The sequence below is a fragment of the Labeo rohita genome, chromosome 14 (assembly GCF_022985175.1).
Source record: "Labeo rohita strain BAU-BD-2019 chromosome 14, IGBB_LRoh.1.0, whole genome shotgun sequence".
Classification (NCBI taxonomy): domain Eukaryota; kingdom Metazoa; phylum Chordata; class Actinopteri; order Cypriniformes; family Cyprinidae; genus Labeo; species Labeo rohita.
This window is the reverse complement of record NC_066882.1, coordinates 15,630,245-15,652,971: the sequence shown is the minus strand read 5'-3', so window position 1 is coordinate 15,652,971 and position 22,727 is coordinate 15,630,245. Positions and strand designations below refer to the sequence as shown.

Below are 22,727 nucleotides of genomic sequence, written 5' to 3'. Positions count from 1 at the left end.
GTGAAGTTTTATGTACTGTAATGTAACAGGCAATTGCTAGCAAGCAGCTAAACATGTTCCTTTAGTGACTCCGTAGAATGTGTTATTCGATTTCCGTGCCTTTCCAAATACAGATTCACTATTCGGAACATCCTAGAGGGCAGTTTAGAAAAAGACATGTTTCATAGTGTGTTTGAGAACATTAAAGTTGACCCCAAAATTCAATGCCTGTCATCATTCACTCCAAAACTGTGTGAGTCACTTTCGTCTATAGAACACAAAAGGTGAATTTTAGAAAAAGGCTACCAAATAACACCACAAAAACTATCATAAAATTGGTCCAAGTCTTCTGAAGCCACAGCTTTATAGAGACTGAAATAAAGAGAGCTATTGTTTGAAAAAAATGTCATGGTCAGTTCTTTTCAAAGAATCAGTTGATCTAGTTCACAAAACCAATTGTACTGATCAACTATCTAACTGAACAGTCACAATGGATACAAGGCCATGTGGAGATTTAAATTTCGGTCTGATCATATGACTTATATAGTATATGACCTGCATGGATTATTTCTAATAGGTCTACTTTTATGGTATTTTGGATTCGTTTAGAAAGCTGCAGAGTGGATTCTTTATAACTGAACAGAAAAAGACAAATCAGCACATTATTCACAGAGAAAGTCATATGGTTTGAAACAAAATGAGTGATTAAGACTGCTAAAACATTTGGAAAGTTGCTAATCAACTAAACAGAGAATTTAAAACCTCCATTATGAGTTGTCTTTGTTTCATGAAAAAAAGCCTGAAGATTTCACTGTAACAAAAGAAGACTAAGTAGATCCGGTGGAATCAGTGATGTTCCATAATTCATACCAGCAAACATCATTAGTAATTTATGGTGAGGCAATATTGTGGATGTAGCTGTTAGCAAGAAGAATGCACAAACTCATTGGTCATATTTGCACATATTTCACAGTTTGGCAGGGGAAAAGCTACAGAATTGAATACTTTCAAACCTATGAATGTTTAAGTGACAAGAGAGTGTAAAAATACTTTTTAACTAGAGATTTAGAAAACAGATTTATTTAAACTTCTTGTAAGCAACATCTTAAGTTCTAAAGGACTCCTACTTTTTTGTGCAAACAAGAGCATCAGTTACATAAAATCATAGCACTCTAACGTGTTACAGTCTGCTTAAGTGTGCCATTATTAAAAGCGTGCTCCGTTCCAGAGTAACACAGTGTCATTTAAATCAATCTTAATCAGTTTTGCGTCAGCATCAGAGTTGCTGTGTTTGAGACTTTGGTGTCAAACATCTAATTTAATGTGACATTATCACACTAAACCTGTAAAGTGATTCGAAACCTGCGGTACAACCCATTCTGGTATCCTCTCAAGAGGAGGAAAAGAGAAACCGTGATCACTGTCAGAAAAATAATAACGCTGATAATAATAGCATTGACGCAATTAAAGTGGGTATGATTGAGACGGGCTGGGGGAGGAGACTCCAATTCAGACGGGACTCATCTGCTTTTCACTTTACATGCTAATGCAGCAAGCGCTAGACCGGCAACGGAAACCATTTGTATTTTTTGCAATTAAAATGATTCTCCCAATTCTCTTTCAATCCTGCCTAGTCTTTTATTCGCTTCTCTCTCTCTTCTCTCTGGCAGTGGTTGAGAGTCTGGGGTGGCACTCAAAGAGAGAGAAATCTCCAGGCAAATGAACAGAAACATTGTCATCAAGCAAAAAAGAGAACAGAAATTAATGTATGCCAGATGCTTTCATCCAAGTCCAATCAGCACTTTTCTAAAACAGAAGTTTGGAAAGGTACATGGCAGTTTTCTTTGTAGAATAAAGTACGGTCGTTCTAATTAAGTACATCCTCACTTATGAAGGAATATGACAACATAAAACTAATGCATAATTCTCTTCATCTAGCTATGTCTTTCTTACTTTATATTCTCTTCAAACGCTGTCTTTCCCAGTGGAGTGGAATAAGTGAGCGCTCAAGTGTGGAAGCAGATTTCAGATTCCTCCCATACCGCTTTATCACAAGTATAACACATCAGCTTGTAACGCAATGCACATTAGCAAGAATTCACAACATGTTAAATACAGTGTTAATCGACTATTAGCACTCCAAACTCCAAATGAAACAAAGTTGGAATGTAATGAAATGTTTCCAGAAAGTCCACAATTTAGACATACATTTCTAAAACATGAAAAACAAAAATCAAAACACAGTAAAAACAGTAATTTTGTGAAATACTATGGCAAAGCTGACATTTCAGCAGTCATTACTCCAGTCTTCAGTGTTACATGACTCTTCAGAAATCATTCAAATGTTGGTGCTGAAGAGACATTTCTTATTATTATAAATTTTGAAAACATGCTTAATATTTCTGCACAAACAGTGATACTTTTTTCACTATAAAATAACACCATAAAAAGTGTTTTTTGTGTTTTTTTGAACCCTTTCCAACAATGACTGTATGATTTTGAGATCCATCTTTTCACACTGATGACAACTGAGGGACTCGTATGCAACTATTACAGAATGTTCAAATGCTCACTGATGCTCCAGAAGGAAAAACAATGCATTAAGAGCCAGGGGTGTAAACTTTTGAACAAAATGAAGATGTGTACATTTTTCTTATTTTGCCTAAATATATAAATATTTTTTTAATTTAGTACTGCCCTTCAGAAGCTACAGATGATACTTACATCTTTCCCAGAATACAAAATAAGTTAAATTTACCCTAATTTTCAAATTCAAAAAAGTTTTCACCCCAAGGCTCTTAATGCATCGTGTTTCCTTCTGGAGCATCAGTGAGCGCTCGAACCTTCTGTAATAGTTGCATATGAGTCCCTCAGTTGTCCTCAGTGTGAAAAGATGGATCTCAAAACCATACAATTATTGTTGGAAAGGATTCAAATGCATAAAAATGCTGAAAAACCAAAGAATTTGTGGGACCTGAGAGATTTTTCTTAAGAAAAGCACACATTTTAACTGTTCAGGACAAACAAGGGACTCATGAAAAACTGTCACTTAAACAAAAAAGTAAAACACAGCTCTGGATCATCTGGTAACAACACAGTATTAAGAATCAAGCGTATTGTATGTAAACTTTTGAACGGGGTCATTTTTCTAAATTCAACTTTTATTTTCTCTTGTGGACTATATGTAAACATCTTATATGTGAAACATCTTATTCAGGTCAGTACTAAATAATATTAAAAAAATGCATTTTGTATGATCCCTCTTATTTTGGTAAAAAAAAAAAAACAACAACAACATTTTGCAGATTCTGCAAGGTGTACGTAAACTTTTTATTTCAACTGTATATTAAAAAAGAAGTGATTACAGTGGGAAGTGGAAGTCTTTGTCGCTTCATTTCACTCACATACTCTGCAATCAAGTTGCTGTCTAACTAAAGCTTGACAGACAAGATCGTAATGAGATATGCAATATAGTGTCACTGGTGAGTGCTAATAAGAAAATAAGACTACGTTCTATTAATTCTCCTGTTGCGCTGTGGATGTTTGCCGGATCACTTCTAAGCTTAGTCACTGAGATCATTTTTGTGATGACCGAAGTGTCACTAATGATGTGCATTACACAAACAGTAGATGATGAAAAATGCTAGGGACACTCTTGTCATAACACACTGTTCAAGCGTCAGTGTGTCATGGAAGTAAATAAAGGACAATGAACACTTCATAAGTGAAACTGAAAAGTAGCAGTAGCATTTTCCCAAGACCTTGGAAAACACTACAGCCAGTTTTCAGATTCACTCACAATCTCCGATCTAAGGGTAACCATAAAAAGTACGGGGAAAGGAGACTAATATGCTAATATCTTATGCAAATGAGAGCACACAAGATTTGAAACACTTGTGTGCTTCACAATAACGTCTCTAAATTTTAGATTAACATATTACCTAAACATATTAATCTTGCTTTGTTATATTATAACAAAGACAACCTCAGTGATCTCGCACTTTGCCAATAAATTTCTATTATTTGTCTATTACAAGTTGTGCGTGAAGACTAGGTTATTTCATGGAGATCACAGTTATAAAAAGTAATTTCCAGCTGAATGAAAAACAAAAACTTTCCAAAACTTATAAACCCATTTTTCTAAAACAGGAAATTACATTTTGAAATTGCCTGGTATATCCAGAAATGTGAAATCAATGGAACCTGATATGTTACTTTTAAAATAAAGTTTAGGTCCCACTTTATATTAAGAGGCCTTAACTGCTATGTACTTACACTGAAATTAATCATTTGATACAATGCATTTATTGTGTACATACATGTATTTACATTGTACTTAGATTAAAAAAAAATACCTGCATGGAATTACATCTGTAATTAATTTCTGCAATTACATTTATAATTGCACTGTTGACTCATCCCTTACACCTTAACCCACCCTTAAACCTACCCCTACCACCAAACCTCTCCTTACCCATATTCCACCTCAACAGCAGCAAAAGTGTTTTGCAATAAAATATGACCACATTAAGTACATTGTACTTATTTTTTGATGTAAGTACATAGTAGTTAAGGCCACTTAATATAAAATGGGACCAATCAGACCAGCCTGACAAGGCTGGGAGACCAGAAAACCATGGTTTAAGCCATTTGTGCATTCTTAACTGCACAGTCAACACAAAACCAACTATAGTCGAATTAACTATTCAATTAGCACCAGACTAATAATTACAAATAAGTATTTGTAAAGGCAAGAGATTAGCTGCTAAACAATGAACAAAAGTCCATTGCAAACACTCATTAAAGCTCAGTATTTTCGCCTGCAGTAGCACGATAAGCATTTCATTTCTGAGCTTCCGAAGGACCAACGCGCGTCATGTGTGTCTGCGAGCGCGGTTGTCACAGACATAATCTGTCAAGCAGAGGACGAAGCTGTGTCTCGATATGGCATCGCAAGATATGGGGTTTTAAACAGGCAATAAATCACTGCAACAGCAACAAAATACAAGAAACAACATCATGAATCATTCTGAAGACCCTGCGCTGATCTTTTTTGAGCACAGACACCACATGTTAGCATATCGCTAGTCCATATTTACACACAGCCAGCCTATACGTGGTATGCATTCATCTAAAGTATCCGGAGATCTGAAACAATTTCTATTTCCTCATTTTTCTTGTCTTATAATACGTGTTTGATGTTGTCAAGCCAATGATTAATTCTCGCTAATAATATCCAATCCTTTGTCTTTACTTTGCCTGTGTTTGTGTGAGTTTGATGAGGCATTTTTTACCGGATAAGCAATAATTAATTATTAAAGAAGCTGAGGCCTTTTTTTCTGTGGAGGAAGTGCAGCCAGAAAGGAAGCTTATGGGCTGTTTCCTGGAATGAAATGCACCCACAGCAACCAGACAATCTGCCTGCATAAGCACATTAATGTACAGTCACTGTCAACACCATTGAATTTGCACTGCTTTTGTTTTTTGATTTGTGCAATAAAATCGACTTTCCTAACAGATACACACAAATGCATATACCCTCCCACGTTCTGCGAACGCTAAGTGCTTTTACTGTAGTCTCAGATAGCTCATTTCGACAAATTATAGCTTCAAGTTTCACATTTTCTGTTCATCACCTTTTTTTTTGCATGGTTTCAATTACTTTGGTTAACTACTTCTGCTCCCGTACTTCAGTTTGTCCTCTGGAAACCACAGGCTAGAAATGTGATACAAGAAAATTGCGTTAGTGTTAACACAAGAGTGTCGAGAGCAACGATCCTCTCTATTCAGTGTGACAGATACACATTTACAGTTTTTCCTCAAGTGATTTTGCACATTTCTCCAATTCAAGGTCAGCAAACTTTTCCAGGCTTAACGGAAAATTCTGCAATCATTAATTTGCCTGTGTGATTTTCTTTTTTCCGTGAAACACAAAAGATAATATTTGGAAGAATGTTTTTATAACCAAAAATTCAATATATTGACAAAACCACTTCCGTCTAAAGTATCTTTGTGTTCTGCAGAAAAAAATCACATGCCATTCAAAAGTCTGGGGTTTTTTTTCTTTTTTTTTTAATAGAAATTACAATTTAACAATTACAAAACAACAATTTAAAGCACTTCTGAACAGTACCGTAGGTTTGGATTGACGTGGGTGTGTAAATTATAGCAAAATTATTATTTCCAGGACTATCCCATTAACACTGACAACAAAAAATAAAGCCATTTTTTTTAAACGCACATTGCATGTTGTCAAATGTCATCAACTTTACATCTGCAGCGTCAGTTTGACTCACAAAAACAAAAGTGGAATTTACCCAAAAAGTTCACTCAACTGTCATGACTTTGCCATGTATAAAATGTGAGAAAACTTTGAGCAAAGAAATAATGAGGACCCTGGAGAAAGAGTGAGGAGAAAAAGAAGAGGTGTAGGACTGAGAAGAGGTGGAGTGGGTAGAGAGAGAGAGAGGAGAGTGAACAGGAAGAAGGACTTAAAAAAAGGCGGGGAAGGGCGGAGGATGTAGAAAAAGATGATAGGAGAAAAACAGAGGATGTGAGAAGAGGAGGACAAGGCATTTAAAGAGTTGATGAAAGAGCAAGAGGAGATGTTTTACGAGAAGAAATGAGCTGTAGGAAGAAGAGAAGAGCCTCAAAGAAATGAGAGTCACTCTAATTGACTATGTAATGAGTTATGGTTTCTAAATGAGAGTGGCTAAACATGGTCAACAAGGATCCAACATCACCATCTGTGCTGTCATGAAGCCGTACAATATAGCAAGACTAATTTCTTTTACAGTTCTCATCCTATTTCCACAGGAACAAGCTGAAGCTAAGGGTTTCTTGCGGTTTAGAACAATGTCCAATCACCATGCAGTCATGGTGTGAGAGTGGTTTATTGTATAATCACTTTCCACCACACTCTCCATTTCTGAATCCATTTCTTCTCCTCTTAGAGATGGAAAGTGTTCGACCGTTACCTCTATGACAAAGTAACTCTACTCCAAACAGTCAAAGAGGTTCTCAGGCATGTGTGTGCAAAATCTAAAGAATATGATCATTTTAAAGTGCCACTATTATGCCATTTCAAATATTGCCTTCCATGCAGTGTGTATAGCTGTGTAATGTAGCTGTATGCGAATGTAAACGATCTGCAAAGTTCTAAAGCTGAAAATTATTGTCTCTCAAAAGAAAAAAAAAATAGACTCTGAACACCCTGAACAAGTTGTTAGAAATTCGAATCCCACAAACACATTTGCATAATGCCCACCTATGTTCTTGGCCAGCCGCGAGTAACTTGAGTCATTTTACTGACGACTGCTTTTGCAGGATTCACAAAACGCTTGCTCTTGAAAGATGTCTCAGTACTCAGTTTGTTTGGACCAGCTGACTCCATTGAATCACAACCTGCAAGAATTAGATGTTTATATTTTCTATCAAGCGTTAAAAATACAGAACTATGACAATGGGTGTATCATTTGTGACCCGCTGTATGAGGTAGACCAATTACAACAGACTGGGCCATCTGACCAATCAGAGCAGAGTAGGCTTACAGAAAGGAGGGGCTTAGAAAAACTGAGTCTTTGAACTGTTTCGAACCAATCATTTGAGAATCGCTGAAAAACGAGGTGATATTTAATGCATATTTTGAGAAAACTAAAGCGAAAGGCAACCTATTGTAGGAGACTCCCAAAACAATATTATGCTCGTTTTTTGGGGGTTTTTTTGCTGGGTTCAGCCCGGTCATTTTAGAGAGTTATTTTTAATATTTTTTACCCAGGTGCTGGGTAGTTTTTCTGTAACTCAGCTGCTGGGTCATTTAACACAGGGTTATTTTTTTTCTACCCAACCACTGGGTTGAGCCCGTCTCTGACGAAACAACCCAGCTGCTGAGTTCCAGTCAGAGTGTGGGCTTTTTGAGTCCTCTAGTACAGTAGAGAGTGGTTCTCAGCTCCGCCGAATTGGTGCACTTCTTCAGCAAAATAAAGGTTTGTGTACATTTTATGTAATTTGTAAAGTTTTTACTGTGCTGTAAATTGTATTAATTTTACACAACGCAAGTCAACGCATGTCAGTCAGCTGCGTCAGCAGCAGTTGTTTCGCAGGATGGAAACTCCTTTTGCCTTGCATAAAATAAATGGATTTTATTCATTATTGTTTTGAGTTTAATTTAGTTTCATATTAAAATATGTTCTCTAATCTCAGTACTGTTTGTTTATGGGCAGGTTTTGGAGTTAATAACAGCATCTTTCAGCTACGAGTAAAATGTGAGGCCATGGTCTGAAGTTTGCAGTTACCCCGCCGGCCTGAAGTTTGCAGCAGCCCTTTACCGGCTCAGATTTCGACAACACACCGGCAGAAGATTAGCACTATTTCGGTAAAAAGAGAATGGTTTACAGAGAACAGTTGAATACACTAAAATTAAAATGCTACTTTTAAATGCTACATTTTTTATGTTATAAATGCTTGTTAAACGAGTTTAAATCTAAGTAATATTGTAAACTATGCTGTATTCATCCAAATAAATTCAATTTGTCTTGTATTTTGTCCATGTGTTCTTGCTTAATAAATGTTCATCTTTTGATAATTGCTGTTGGGTCTAGTAATTCTGTGTGTGTTTTATAAGTTCCAGTCCATTTTGAGCCGGCAATATAATAATTTTTTTAACAATAGTTGACTTAAATAAAATAACCAAACATGTTTTGATAAAATTTTTAACCCAACCAACTGCGTCAAAATAACCCAGCATGTGTTCTGTCCAGTTATGTCCAGTTGGGTTGCCAAATAACGTGTTGGAACCTTGAAAAAATGAAATAAAAGGGGCACTTAAAATAATCCAATCCTGAAGTCAAGGACTAAGCCACTTGAGCTAAAGCTGAACAGTAAATAAACACTGGTAAACAGAAGCGCTTTGCTAGCAGTTTAATTAATTTGCTCGCATCTGAGATCTAATTAATTATATATATATGAAAGTAATCAGATACTGTATATACACATCATCAATATCACTACTCACTGTTTTTACGCTGATTGTGTTGGTAACTATTGAATATAATATGTAAAATTTACTGAATTTTAAAATATAAAAAACATTTAAAATGTTTTGTTTTATATTCCATCCAATTGACTAAAAAATATGAACAGAAAATATTATTAAAACATTTGGTTTAATTTAGCTCTTTCTTATTAACTACATTGCTATTTTACTTACTAAAATGCCATTTTATTTAAACTGTAAAAATGAAATGAATATGTGAGGAAATATTTTCTAAATTTAACGAATGTTTGGTCTAAACTATGACTAAAACAAACAAACAAACAAACAAACAAAAAACTTAAAAATGAACAATTCATACAGAAAAAAATAAATTTTATGGATTGTCACTGTGGAACATTTACATGATACATGTTTGTCTAAAAGCAAAACGTTCAGTGAATTAACAACAGCTTGATTAGCTTTAATGTTCTTATTTTGTTTATCTAAAAACAGTTGCTTGGGAAAAAAAAAAAAAAAAACATATTATGCAAACAATTCTGCTAAATTACGAGTCTGTTGGACGCCATCGAGTTTGCCAAAATATGTAAAATCAGTTGAGAAAACCTGTATCTGTAATCACAACATGGCACAGTCTCATGATGACACATGCTCATTTACTCTAGGCTCATTCTGTTTCAAAGGATAAGATATTTGCGTGCTAATTCTTCGAGAAATTAGGAATGAAGCATATCCTGATAGTTTTGGCTCTCAGTTATAGGTTAATCTGTTCTACCCAGAGGCATTCACGTTTCAGGATTACACATTCCCAGACCCAATCCAGGCAGAGGAAGACAGGCAACATGAATGCCAATCACGTCTGGGAAAGTGGAAAGATGTGATTCGCCTCACAACGAGATCTGCATGAAATGCGGGAAGCTGTAAAAGGGGCGCTGATAAGACACAGGTGAGCTGATAAGCTGTCGGCTCTCTCTTTTCCTTCCCATCATCCTTATTTCCGATCTTCATTCAACGTCAAAAGGGCCGATTGGAAATCACCAGAGCCATAAGGCGCTCAACTTGAGGCGCAACTGTGACTCATACCTACATTTATGTATTATACAAAAAACATTACCGCCCGTCCCATAGGAAAAATACCGTTTTTGGTTAGGCACCTGCAATCATCGCATACTACAATAACGCACTCCTGCCCCCGCTATCATGTTTAGACTTATTCTAGTCAGTGACCCAAAAATAAACAGAGCATATGCAACAAAATGGAAGTGAATGGAAGTGTACTTAGGCCCTTCTGTGCACCCTTATAGGGGTTCCTGAATTAAACATGAGCTTGAGCCCAGTGTTGCAATGCAGCGGCTGTGCAGCTGCTTACCTGCTGTTCCTCATAAGCTTGTGCGCACCACTCCATGTGTACATTCATGCTCCTCTGATTCTGCAACGTGCCACTGCAATTCCTGCCAGATAAAAGCCACTTCCTCTGCAGGGACATGATGGGGTCTAATGAAGCTTTCTGAGAGCGGGGACAAAACGCAGAAAGCTTTCTGCCATTTTGACTAAGGTTCAGACCACTAGCACACATGCATCTGTGCTAAAATATTAGCTTTGATTACGGTGTAAACGTTTAAACATGATGGCTATGTGTAGATAATGCATGTCATTTTAAGAACTTTTTTTAAAGGGACAGTTCACACAAAAGCCCATGAAGATATTTTGAAGTAATACTGGCTAGAGTTAACGAATATGTGAGGAAATACTGTCTGGATATAAAGAATAGTCAAGTTGAAAGACAAAAAATATGACTAAAAAAAGGATGATATTTGTCTAAAACTAAAATGTCCGTAATCAGTGAATCCACATTGCTGAACAGCTTTGCTGTTCATATAATGTTGGGTTCAAACAGTGACTTTCATTATATTTTATAAGTATAGTTCACCCCAAAATGAAAATTCTGTCACATAATGTTGGGTTCAAACAGTGACCTTCATTATATTATAGGTATAGTTCACCAAAAAATGAAAATTCTGTCATTGATTACTCACCCTCATGTCATTCCAAACCCATGAGACCTTTGTTCATCTTCAGAGCACAAATTAATATATTTTTGATCAAATCCAAGAGCTTTCTGACCCTGTATAGACAGCAACGCAACTACCCATTTCATCAAAAATATCTTAATTAGTTTTCTGAAGATAAACAAAGGTCTTACGGTTTGGAACAACATGAGGGTGAGTAAATAATGGCAGAATTTTCATTTTTGGATGAACTATATCTTTAACAAAAACACATTTTTCAAAATATCTTCTTTTTTCCCACAGAAGAAAGTATTCATTATATGAGACTTACTGGAACGCTAAGTTCCAGCTATATCAATGCTAACAGCTTCTTGTCAACAAGGGGTTTGATGGAAAATTAAATAGATAAAAGAAAGATGAAATGCTTATGCTCCTGTAGACAAATCATCTCAGTGAAAATAATATGCCTTAATGGATGTTTGCAGTGGACTTTTGTTCATTGTTATTGGCTAATCTCTTGCATTTACAAATACTGTAATTATTTGCCTGGTGCTAATTGAAGAGTGGAGCTGGCTCTAGTTGGTTTTGTGTGAATTGTACTGATAAATACCAAAGTACAGTATATAAATGCTAACAGCTTCCCTTCAACAACGAGTTTAACAGGATGCTTATGTAAGAGCTGATTAATCGCTAGTTACAGTAAAAGCAGAGATGTATAATTAAGTGAGTTCCTGACAGAAACCAGACAACAAAGAGACTAGTGTTTAAATTCCACCAACAATTTTGCTTAAAAGTAACGAAATGTTTGGCCTGCTAGTCCCAGCCCAACGTCAAAGGCAAACCCCTTGTCGATGACACTGGTTTAAAAGGACATTTCACCCAAAAATGAACATTTTTACCTGTCAAAATATCTTCTTTTGTGTTCTGCAGAGTAAAGAAAGTCCTGCAGGTTTGGAACGACACAAGGGTGAGTAAATGATCACAAAATTTTCATTTTTGGGTGAACTCTCTCTTTAATATAGCACATCTATCATGCAAAACAAATAAATAACCAACATCTTTTGATCCTTTGGATATCTTTCAAGGATGTTTCAAGTTTAGATTCTTGTAAACACATCAAACAAAATAGGAGTCTGTTCATCCGAGCCAGCAAGCTTTCCCTAGTTTCTTGAAATGATTGTGCTTCGCATTCTCATTTATAATCAATGTTTATTCATTCGCAGTCAAAGGTCTATTTCAATTACTGCTTGCTTGAGCATTCCCATGAATCATTCGGGTGAAGCTTATGCGAGAATTATGTGGCTGAGTCAGTTAGAAAGAAAAGGTTCGCAACAGACTCATTTCAAAGCATAGCAGATCCCCAAGAACGTGTCTCAGCTACTGTCTAACACACCTGGTTGGATCTTTTGAATTATCCAGAGACCTCTAGTGAGCTGAATCAGAGGTCTTTGTGTAAGGGCAGGACAAAACATACTAATTCAATTCTCCCCACAGGGAGGACAGGCCACCCTTGCACCATTCCTCTTCCCTGAGTGAGACAACTGAGCATAAAAAAAGTTTGAGGGTTTGAGAAGAGCGGGTTTGTCTTATTTCCTCAAGAAAACAGAGAATGTATTATTGGGTTACCACAGAGAAAGAAGGATGATAAATGTTGGGAAGACAAAGCAAAGAGAAGGTTCAACCTTTCAGGTTATCAGAACAACTAACTTGAGTAATGTTTTAGTGCCGAGTTTGCTCATTTCATTGCTCATCAGTGGCTGCTCATTTACGTAGAACTCAGTCAAAGTTTCACAGAAATAGCATGGGGGTAATAGGGAACACATTTCCCTAAGCTACTTTCCCTTAGAGGAAAAAAAAGCATCTAATTTTTAAAATTATTTTCTTTCACACCTTTTCCACGGTTGCAGCTTATCTCCTTTCTGCAGTATTTGCCTTTTTTGTTCTCCCAATGTCATGCTACAATTCTTCCACAATCCCCCCCTCTGTTCTCTAACAACAAATGGCCGCTCGCCTCTTTTTGTCTTAGCGACAGCAAAACTGTCTTTTTCTTATTGAAGCTCTCAGCCTCTTCCCCAACCCATTGTCTCCAGTTTCCCATTGTCCGATGGCCGTCTGCTGCCCGTTATTTACGGTTCTGCAGAACTGCAGGGGCAGAGCCCAATAACCCGCTGCTAAAACACATGGGCCATTCCTGCCACTCTTGCCAAGAAAACATTATGTTCTAAACTTACATAACTTAGTCAGCAACACCCATACATGCACAAAGTAAATATGTTAAGACAGCATTTCTCTACAGTAACGGTTTACCATTAACACTTGCCAAATGCAAAATGTGGTGCTGGGAAGTAAATAAATGGAATTACACACCACTGGTGACTTTATTAGGAAATTATTAGGAATATTTAGGCTTCCATACAAGAGTATTTGTGGCATAATGTTGATTACTCAAACAACTGTTACAGTGAGACACTTGCTGTGGAAGGGAATGAGATTAATCCGTAAACTTTAAAATACTCAAAGTAAAAAAAAAAAAAAAAAAAAAAAATGTGCAACACCATCCAAATTTTACAGCTCAAATAATATAAATATTTATATCTGCAAAATGTTAATTATTTTGCCAAAATGAGAAGAATCATACAAAGTAAATGTTATTTACTTAGTACTGACCTGAATAAGATATTTCACATTAAAGATATTTACATACAGTCCACAAGAGAAAATAATAGCTGAATTTATAAAAATGACCCCATTCAAAAGTTTACATACGCTTGATTTTTACGTTGTTGTTGCTTGAATGATTCTCTTGTTGCCTCACGAGTCTCTTGTTTCCAAAACTGTATGATTGTATGATTTTGAGATCTACCTTTTCACACTGAGGACAAATAGTCACTGATGCTCCAGAAGGAAAAACGTTGTATTAAAAGCTAGGGGTTAAAACTTTTGAATAGAATAAAAATGTGTACATTTTCTTATTGTGCCTAATTATCATATTTTTTTCATTTAGTACTGCCCTTCAGAAGCTACAGACGCTACTAGCTACACTAGAAGGACTACAGCTACTTACATATTTCCCAGAAAACAAAATAAGTTAAATTTACCACTTATCTTCAAATTCAAACGTTTTCACCCCCCGGCTCTTAATGCATCGTTTTTTCTTTTTCTGGAGCATCAGTGAGTGTTTGAACCTTCTGTAATAGTTGCATATGAGTTCCTCAGTTGTCCTCAGTGTGAAAAGACGGATCTTAAAATCATACAGTCATTGTTGGAAATGACACAAAAATGCTGAAATTTTTTTCTGAAGAACAGCAGGCAGTTTAACTGTTCAGGACAAACATGAACAACTATTACTAAACAAAAAAACACAGCTGTGGATCATTCAGGTAACAACACTGTATTGAGAATCAAGCGTATGTAAACTTTTGAACAGTGTCATTTTTTTTAAATACAACTATTATTTTTTCTATTGGGCTATATGTAAACGTCTTATGTAAAATATCTTATTCAGGTCAGCACTAAATAAAAAATAACATGGATTTTGTATGATCCCTCTTATTTTAGTAAAATAATTAACATTTTGCAGATTCTGCAAGGTGTATGTAAACTTTTGACCTCAAATGTATACGTAAAATGGATTTTATATCTAAATGTACATATTTAATAGATACATTAAACATTTTATTATACATAATGAAAAAAGAGCGATAATGGAAATCTAATTTAACACGTGTTGCATCCATATGCATAACACAAGCGTACTTGTAACAGGAACTGCTTTAGTGTGGTTTGATTGTTATTCTGGATCTACCTTAGTGATTAAATAACCATTAAGGAATTAAGTTAAAAGATTAGCCTCTACTAAGGGGTTCTGGTTCTCATTATTTTCAAATTCCCCTAACAATTTCAACACGAATCAGGAACGCTAGGTTTCTAGACCAACCACAGTGTCTCACATTGGCTGCTACGGTACTAGAAGCAACTGTTACTTTTTCAGGCGTATATGACGACTTCGCACTTTCAGATAATCATAAACAAAACCCAAGAAAAAGCCAAATTGGAGTCCAGACAGAATGCAAATAACTGTCAAACTGTCAGTTTCTTAGTATGTAACTCGCACATATACCGGCAGTACAGCCGGAGAGAGCTGATGTTAGAGTTTATCCTTGCCAGCTGCTGTCTATTGATTCCCTCCAGGTGTAGAATGACCAGGCCATGAAAGTGAAGAGTACTCTGCTACCTCTCCATCCTCTCAAGGTCAGGGGCCTGAAGAGGATACCAGAGCCCTATGAAAGAATATCTCAGCTATTCTCATCTGCTATCCCTTCCACAGGGACCTCCAGCTCATAATATTTAACAAAGAGAGAGCAGTACAGCTTGTTAATATCAGTTTCTATAAATACATATGAGAAGAGAGATAATAAAAGAGAGAGCTATAAAATATTAGAATACTCTTTAGAAATTATGTTTGGCCCGATAATCAAACAAAGTTGAGGTTTACGGTCTTTCTCAGCCAATTTTAAGCTTTTGCTCTCAAAACGATACTACTGTGTGTTCAACAGTGATTACAAAACATAACAAAAGGAACACAAACATGCATATATTCATCAAGCCTTTCATTTCTGTCTGCCTGAAGAATGTTCTTCACATCATACAATATGTTCCAGAGTGAACAGACAGTGTGAATGTAAAATCCACACTTGGCACACATATAGTACAGCCCCTAGACAAAACAGAAAACAGCACAGTTCAGCAACGACATTGACCGTGGCACACTGACCAATGACATTGCCTCTTTTCCTTTTTTTAAAGACTGAAGTCACTGTAGATCAGCTCACATTAGGCTAAACTCTCTGTCCAGCCTCTCTCAAGTACAGACCGTGATTCATAACACTGCCAGTTAGAGTTCTCACCTCTTATTATATCATCTCCCCTGGCTTTTTCCTCATCTCTTTCAGTGCCTTATACTTTGGCTTCCTCCCTCACTTCTTCCGACATATCATATCTCTCCCTTCATCTTTCTACCTCCTCCACTCTCCTTTTCACCTCTCTCTCTATCCACACCACCTCTTCTCAGTCCCACACCTCAACTTCATCTTTTCCTATAGCAAAGTCATGATAACGATGTGAGTTATGGCATTTTCAACACTGTGTGAATTACTAGCCAATGTCAATTTGATCGCCATGTGCATCTACATTTAACATTTATTAATTTAGCAGATACTCACAGTGGATTATTATTTAAGTCAAAGTTGGATTTAAGATTAAAGGACAAAAAAAGTGTTTAGTTTGTGTTTATTTATTTATTTTTTGCACAGTGTATCCAGTGTGATTTTTTCCCTGACTAGAATACATATTACCAGATGGGATAAAAAGGAAACCAGTATTAGCTAGCCGCCTGGGCTGCCAGCATTGGCTCCCTCCTGCAACTCTGGGCCCTGTTCCCGAATCACCTCTAAAAGACCGCAGATGTTGATTGGCTAGGGCATTACCAACCACTCTCTCATTTCTTCCTGGCCTCTATGACCGCCCTTATTCTCTCTCAGCCCCTCATTGCATTTCCTCTCAGAGAGGCCTGAGTGTCTGTGAGTCAGCTTTAGGATGCTTTACACCTGCAAATCTGGTGCTGTGTTCTGTTTTTGTCTTGTTTTTTCCATCTCCTTACACTGTCCTGAGAGAGATTAGCTAGGCATACCTGGTGATATAAATAAACTCTCTGTCCAGAGAAGCTATAGAGGCCAAGCAGGAAAAGCTGCGAACAAGTTGGAAAACTCAGGGCAGTTTAATATTCATTCCGGGAGGGGATGAGAGGAAGGAGGAATGGATGGTCTCTCTCTAATCTATAAAAAGGGCTCTGTAGGGCCCCACCTGCCAAAGATGAGGCATCAAGTGATCAGTCATTCTCAATGACCCATTAGGGTGACTCTGTGTTACAGCCTCGCAATCCTACACAAAGCCCCTTATTGAGCTGCTGCCCTGATTTCTAGCTAATTGGATCGCCGCTGTTGTTCCTCCTCGCTGCTTTGGAGTAGGTGGTTTATAAGATTGAGCACATTCCCTATTCTTCCTTTTACAAGGTTGATGTCTTTGCACCCACTCTCAGCCCCAGGATCTGTCAGTAACTTTCATAAAATTAGGCTGTAGATTGCCTGATTAGTAGGGGTGTAACAGTACACAGATGTCACGGTTCAGTACGCACCTTGGTTCGAGGGTCATGGTTTGATACAATTACGGTACAACATGAAAAAAAATACTATGCTAGATTTCTTTTCATTTATTTTAAACAGACAGTAGTACAAATTACAATTTTGTCCACCTACATGTGAAAATACTAAATATTATATCAAATTAATGTCATATATAGGCTATCAAATCTGCAGTACATGTATACATACAAGGAATAAAGCCTATATAGCCTATATTTGCTGAGTTTCAGTTGAGTTTTGTGACAGAAAGGAAACTCAAATGCTAGAAAGCGACATTCTATTTGGTTTTTGTTTAAGTTGATTTTGCTGGTATGAGGAAAGTTGAAGTAATCGCACTGGCACACACAAACACAAAACATAACAGTTTAAGCCTTCTAGCATTGCTAACTTGACAGGGCAGTTGGTACTTTATCAAAATAAAACACAGTGAACCAAATATCAGCGCGCCCGCTTCCCTGTGTCATCGTTAGAACGTGGCTGAAGCGCAAAGTTTATAATTTACATAATAAATAATAGTTTAACATTTGGATGCATTGCAAATATGGAAATATTATGGAATAGTTGGACTTGTGCAGAATGAGAGAGGTAGGATACAAGAGCACAAAGCTCCATTTCGCAGACAGTTGAGTGCGCAAGCCTTTAAAGTAACGTTATACTCCTTTGTCAGTGAGAGACGCGTTCAGAATCAGCACATGGTCACTGTCTAATGGGCTTTGTTTTCAAGTGCACAACACCTGGCATTTGCTGTCTTCTGCCGGCGGTTATCAAACAGAGCTGCATTACTGCGGGCGCCCCCTTTTGGATTGAGAGTGAATTGCCTGTATTCGTTGTGAGGTCTCATGCACCGAACCGAGATGCCCGTATCGTGACATTTCGGTACGAATACATGTATCGTTACATCCCTACTGATTAGGCATCACTGTAAAGTGTTAAAAGGACAGGACCATTAGTTACTAAAGTAACTAAAATTAATATACAATATACAATATGTGACCCTAGACCACGAAACCAGTCGTAAGTAGCACAGATATATTTGTAGCAATAGCCACTAATACAGTGTATGGGTTTTTCAGGCCAAAAATCATTAGGATCATGTTCCATGAAGATATTTTGTAAATTTCCTACCGTATATATGTATTAAAACTTTTTGTTTAGTAATATGCATTGCTAAGAACTTAATTTGGACAATTTTAAAATTGTAACATTTTCTTCAGTATTTAGATTTTTTTTGCACCCACAGATTCCAGATTTTCAAATAGTTGTATCTCAAATACATCTCAATAACACAAAAATTGACTCTTACGGCTGGTTTTGTGGTTCAGGGTCACATATGCTATAGTACTGGCAGAACACACTGCCAGATTCAAATGCGCAGTATGATGTCACAATGACAGAGTCATTAACATAAATAGAATGTTCAGAATCTTTGATCTTCAGTTGAACTTTGTGAATGACTCTTGCTGCAGATTTGAATATTTTCTCTCCACTTATGAGCAAGCGCTAGGAACTGGAAGTAAATTCTAGGGCCCCCCTGCAGGGCTATGGTGGCTGGGTGCAGGGGGGGCACTATAGTGCCCTAAATGCTGGGTGTGGTGTAGTGTGTTGTGTTTGGTGGGGGGTGTGACACAGTCATTGGCAAAAGAGGTGCGGGGTTGTATTCTCTCCGGTCAAATGAGCATTAATGGTTTATAGCAAACCCACCCGACCCCGCCCTTCAGATTAATAGTTGTCAATCACTGTTTACACCTGCTATAAACCTTATTTATAACATATATAGTTGATCTATTTGTTAAAAAGCAAACACATGAACAAATAAAATGATAAAGAGCTACATTTCCTTCAAATTATGACAGTTTATTGGTTTAAAGCACATTAATATTAAACAAAATAATAAACTGAAGAACTGAAGCTAAATGATCCTTGTTTTTTTCCATTCATTTAAATACCTAAACTAAGTCTTTTCATAAACTTAAACCTACACTTGAATGTTTTTATAAACTGGTCATGATTTTAGTGCTATTACAAATATTTTAAGATGTGTGTGTTTAAAGGAGAAGTTCACCTCTAGAACAAAAATTTACAGATAATTTATTTACCCCCTTGACATCCAAGATGTTCATGTCTTTCTTTCTTCAGTTGTAAAGAAATTTTGTTTTTTGAGGAAAACATTTGAGGAATGTTCTCCATATAGTGGACTTCTGTGGTTTGCCTGCGAGTTTGAACTTCCAAAATGCAGTTTAAATGCGGCTTCAAAGGGCTCTCAATCCCAGCCGAGGATCTTATCTAGCAAAACAATTGGTTATTTTCTAAAAATAAATACAATTTATATACTTTTTAATCTCAAATGCTTGTCTTGTCTAGCTCTGCGTGTACTCTGGACTGTACTGCAGTCTGGTTCAAGACAGTTAGAGTAGGTCAAAAACTCCCATCTCATTTTCTCCTACATTTTTATAATCGTTCTACAGTTTTTACAAAGTGAACATGCAAGGAAGGTCAAACTCACTTTACAAAAAAAGTAAAACAGCGATGTAGGGTGATTTTAAAGTTGGTGGAGAAAATGAGATGGGAGTTTTTTGACCTATCCTAACTGTCTTGAACTTGCATTTAATCTGCATTTTGGAAGTTCAAACTCGTGGGCACCAGAGAAGTCCATTATATGGAGAACATTCCTAAAATGTTTTCCTAAAAAAACATAATTTCTTTACAACTGAAGAAAGACAGACATAAACATCTTGGATGACAAGGGAGTCAGTAAATTATGTGTCATTTTTTCCTCTAAAAGTAAATTTCTGCTTTAATAGAGGTATGTTTGTTACCACCAGTCGTTGCACAAGTTAACATCCCCATTATATCAAAATTGATTTTTTTTTTGCTTTTGGTATGAATATTTTAGGCTTGAATGTATCCATATACTACCTGTCTCCCGTTGTCCCCATATCTCCATCTTTGGTTTTCAATCACTAGCTGTCCTTGTGTTATCCTCTCTGTGTTTTTTTTTTTTTTTTTTGTTTTTTTCTCAGCATCAGCCCAGATCTTCTGGTTTCTGTTTCCATCTACCCACAGTGTATATTTTCAATCAATGTTTGCCAGTTTATGGATTATGTCTGTCTCTCATACAATATCATCAATTTTGTTGTGGTTCATTTATAATTAATCTCAGATTTTATATGTTTGGCTATCTTTGGGACAACCAACAATTAGCAGTTAGATTTATTCAGTGTCTGTTTGTTTTAGTATCTTTAGTGTTGGCTTTTGACTTGTGACTTTGCGTATATACAAACACTTAGCTGCTAATTTATATATGAAAAACTTTTGTCCACACAATTAAAGACATGTGGTCCAACCAACAAACAGATTCGCACACACATAACACATAACACATAAACTAGTCCTGTAAAAGGCGCCATTAATTATCTTATTTTTGAAGAGCAGGTGTTGTTGCCAACCACAGGAACCAAAATGTCCCTGTAGTCTCTGTAATGCAAGTTCTGGCTCTTGGGGCTCCAACACACTGCAGCAGTGTTCACAGCACATATGCCAGCGACGCTCTACATGCCACAGCACAAAGGCAGTATTGAGGAGACCTTTGTCGGCATGAAACCTCAGGGACGCACATCTGATGTGGTACAGCACAAAAGATGTCCTTGTAGGAGATCACCAGGGAAACTGCAAGCCCGAGAGATAGAAGCGCTGTGCAGGGCGGCAAATAACCTCTAAATCGGGTGTTAAAAGGGGGACCGATCCACATATGCACGTGCGCTAGATTTCCATATGTCATTGGTCTCATGAATACAGCATTAGGACAAGGTATGATGAATTATTGTCATCGGCGGATGGTAGGGTGCATCATAAACCTTTCAATGGGCATGTGACATGACACTGAGATTAGATATCCAAGGCAGCGAGGGGGTAATCTTGCACGAGCGATTGCATTATTTGAGCTGCTGAGAGAAACTAATCAGGTTTGAGGGCTCCACTCATCTCCAAGCCAGACGCTCATTAGAAAGGCCGTGTACCGCTGCCGAGACACACACTAACTGAAAACGGCGTCATCGAAAGCACTGCTCCTTGCCTTTTGCCATTTGGACCATGCTGGTGATTTTTAATAAAATTTCCGGAAGCGCTCATGCCAAGATCACTGAGCTGAGGCACTGAATCATCAAAAACTTGCATCTATACACACATTTATCCATAATTAGGCCTTTACAGGACTCCTAAGAACAAAATTCCCTGTCTCCTTCAACTTGCGCACTACATTTCTAACCAGGTGTGGTTGGACAGCCATATGGTGAGATTTTTTTTCTTGATTTGTAAAGTCATTTTCACTGAGAGCATGTGCGTAAATTTGCGTAGTATGAGTAGCAGGGAGAGGGAGAGAACTTGAAAACCAGACCATCTGCTACATGCATCATTAAGTTCATTCTCAATATTAAAATGAGAGGGGTTTATCATGGGAAAATCACTACCATCATACTTGTAATTAGAGCGGTTGTAGCAGCAGAATGTCTATATGTCTATAGACATGATAGATTTGAACTGTACTTGTTGCCATAGTGCAAATTTTATGAAGTTCCTTCATGTAGTTAAGACCTAAAAAAGATGCATATTGCTAAACTTTTTTAAATGCAAGAATGTTTGACCACAAAAAACAAAAACCTGTCATTATATACTCACCCATGTTTTTTCAAGCCCACATTACTTTAGTTTCATTACTTTAGTTTTTTTTTTTTGTTTGTTTGTTTTTTTTAAAAACATATAGGCGCATTTCAACGCAACTAAAATAGATGAAGGCTGAGGCCTTTAAAGGATTTCAGAATAAAAGTTTCCCGATAATTTACTCACCCCATATTATTTAAGATCTTTCTTCAATCAAAAAGAAATGAAGCTCCAGGATGTTTCTCCATATAGTGGATTTAAATGTGGATCAGTGGCTTGAAGGTACAACTGCAGGTTTAATGCAGCTTCAAAGGGCTCTACACGATCCCAGATGAGGAATAAAAGTCTTATCTAATGAAAAGATCAGTCATTTTCTAAAAAAAATAAATAAAATGAGATATATTTTTAACCACAAATGCTCATCTCGCACTAGCTCGACCTCATACATTATATAATCGCACACGAGACGTAGACTAAAGTGCCGACCCAGTATATACAAAGAGAACGTGCAAGGAAACTTTACAAAAAAATTTAAAACAACGATGCTGGACAATTTTGAAGTCGGAGGAGAAAATGACATGGAGTTTTTCTACTCTAAGTCACTGAAGTACACAGACGAAGATATAACTGCACGTGACCTTTCCAACATGATGCGTGAAGTCAAGCTAGTGAAAGGCAAACATTTGTGGTTAAAAAGTATATACATTTGTATTTTTTAAGAAAATGACTAATCGTTTCACTAGATAAGACCCTTATTTCTCAGCTGGGATTGTGTAGAGTCCTTTAAATCGGCATTGAAATTGCAATTTGGACCTTCAACCTGTTGGCCAACATTGGCGTTTACTAAGGAGAAAATCCCAGAATGTTTTCCTCAAAAACCTTAATTTCTTT

General features: G+C 36.8%; 1 protein-coding gene across 6 annotated transcripts in view; it reads right to left on the bottom strand.

Moving 5' to 3' along the window:
* lingo2 (leucine rich repeat and Ig domain containing 2) overlaps positions 1-22,727 on the bottom strand; it is a 334,869-nt gene that overhangs the window by 240,685 nt on the left and 71,457 nt on the right. The gene's annotated exons all lie outside the window — the stretch shown is intronic.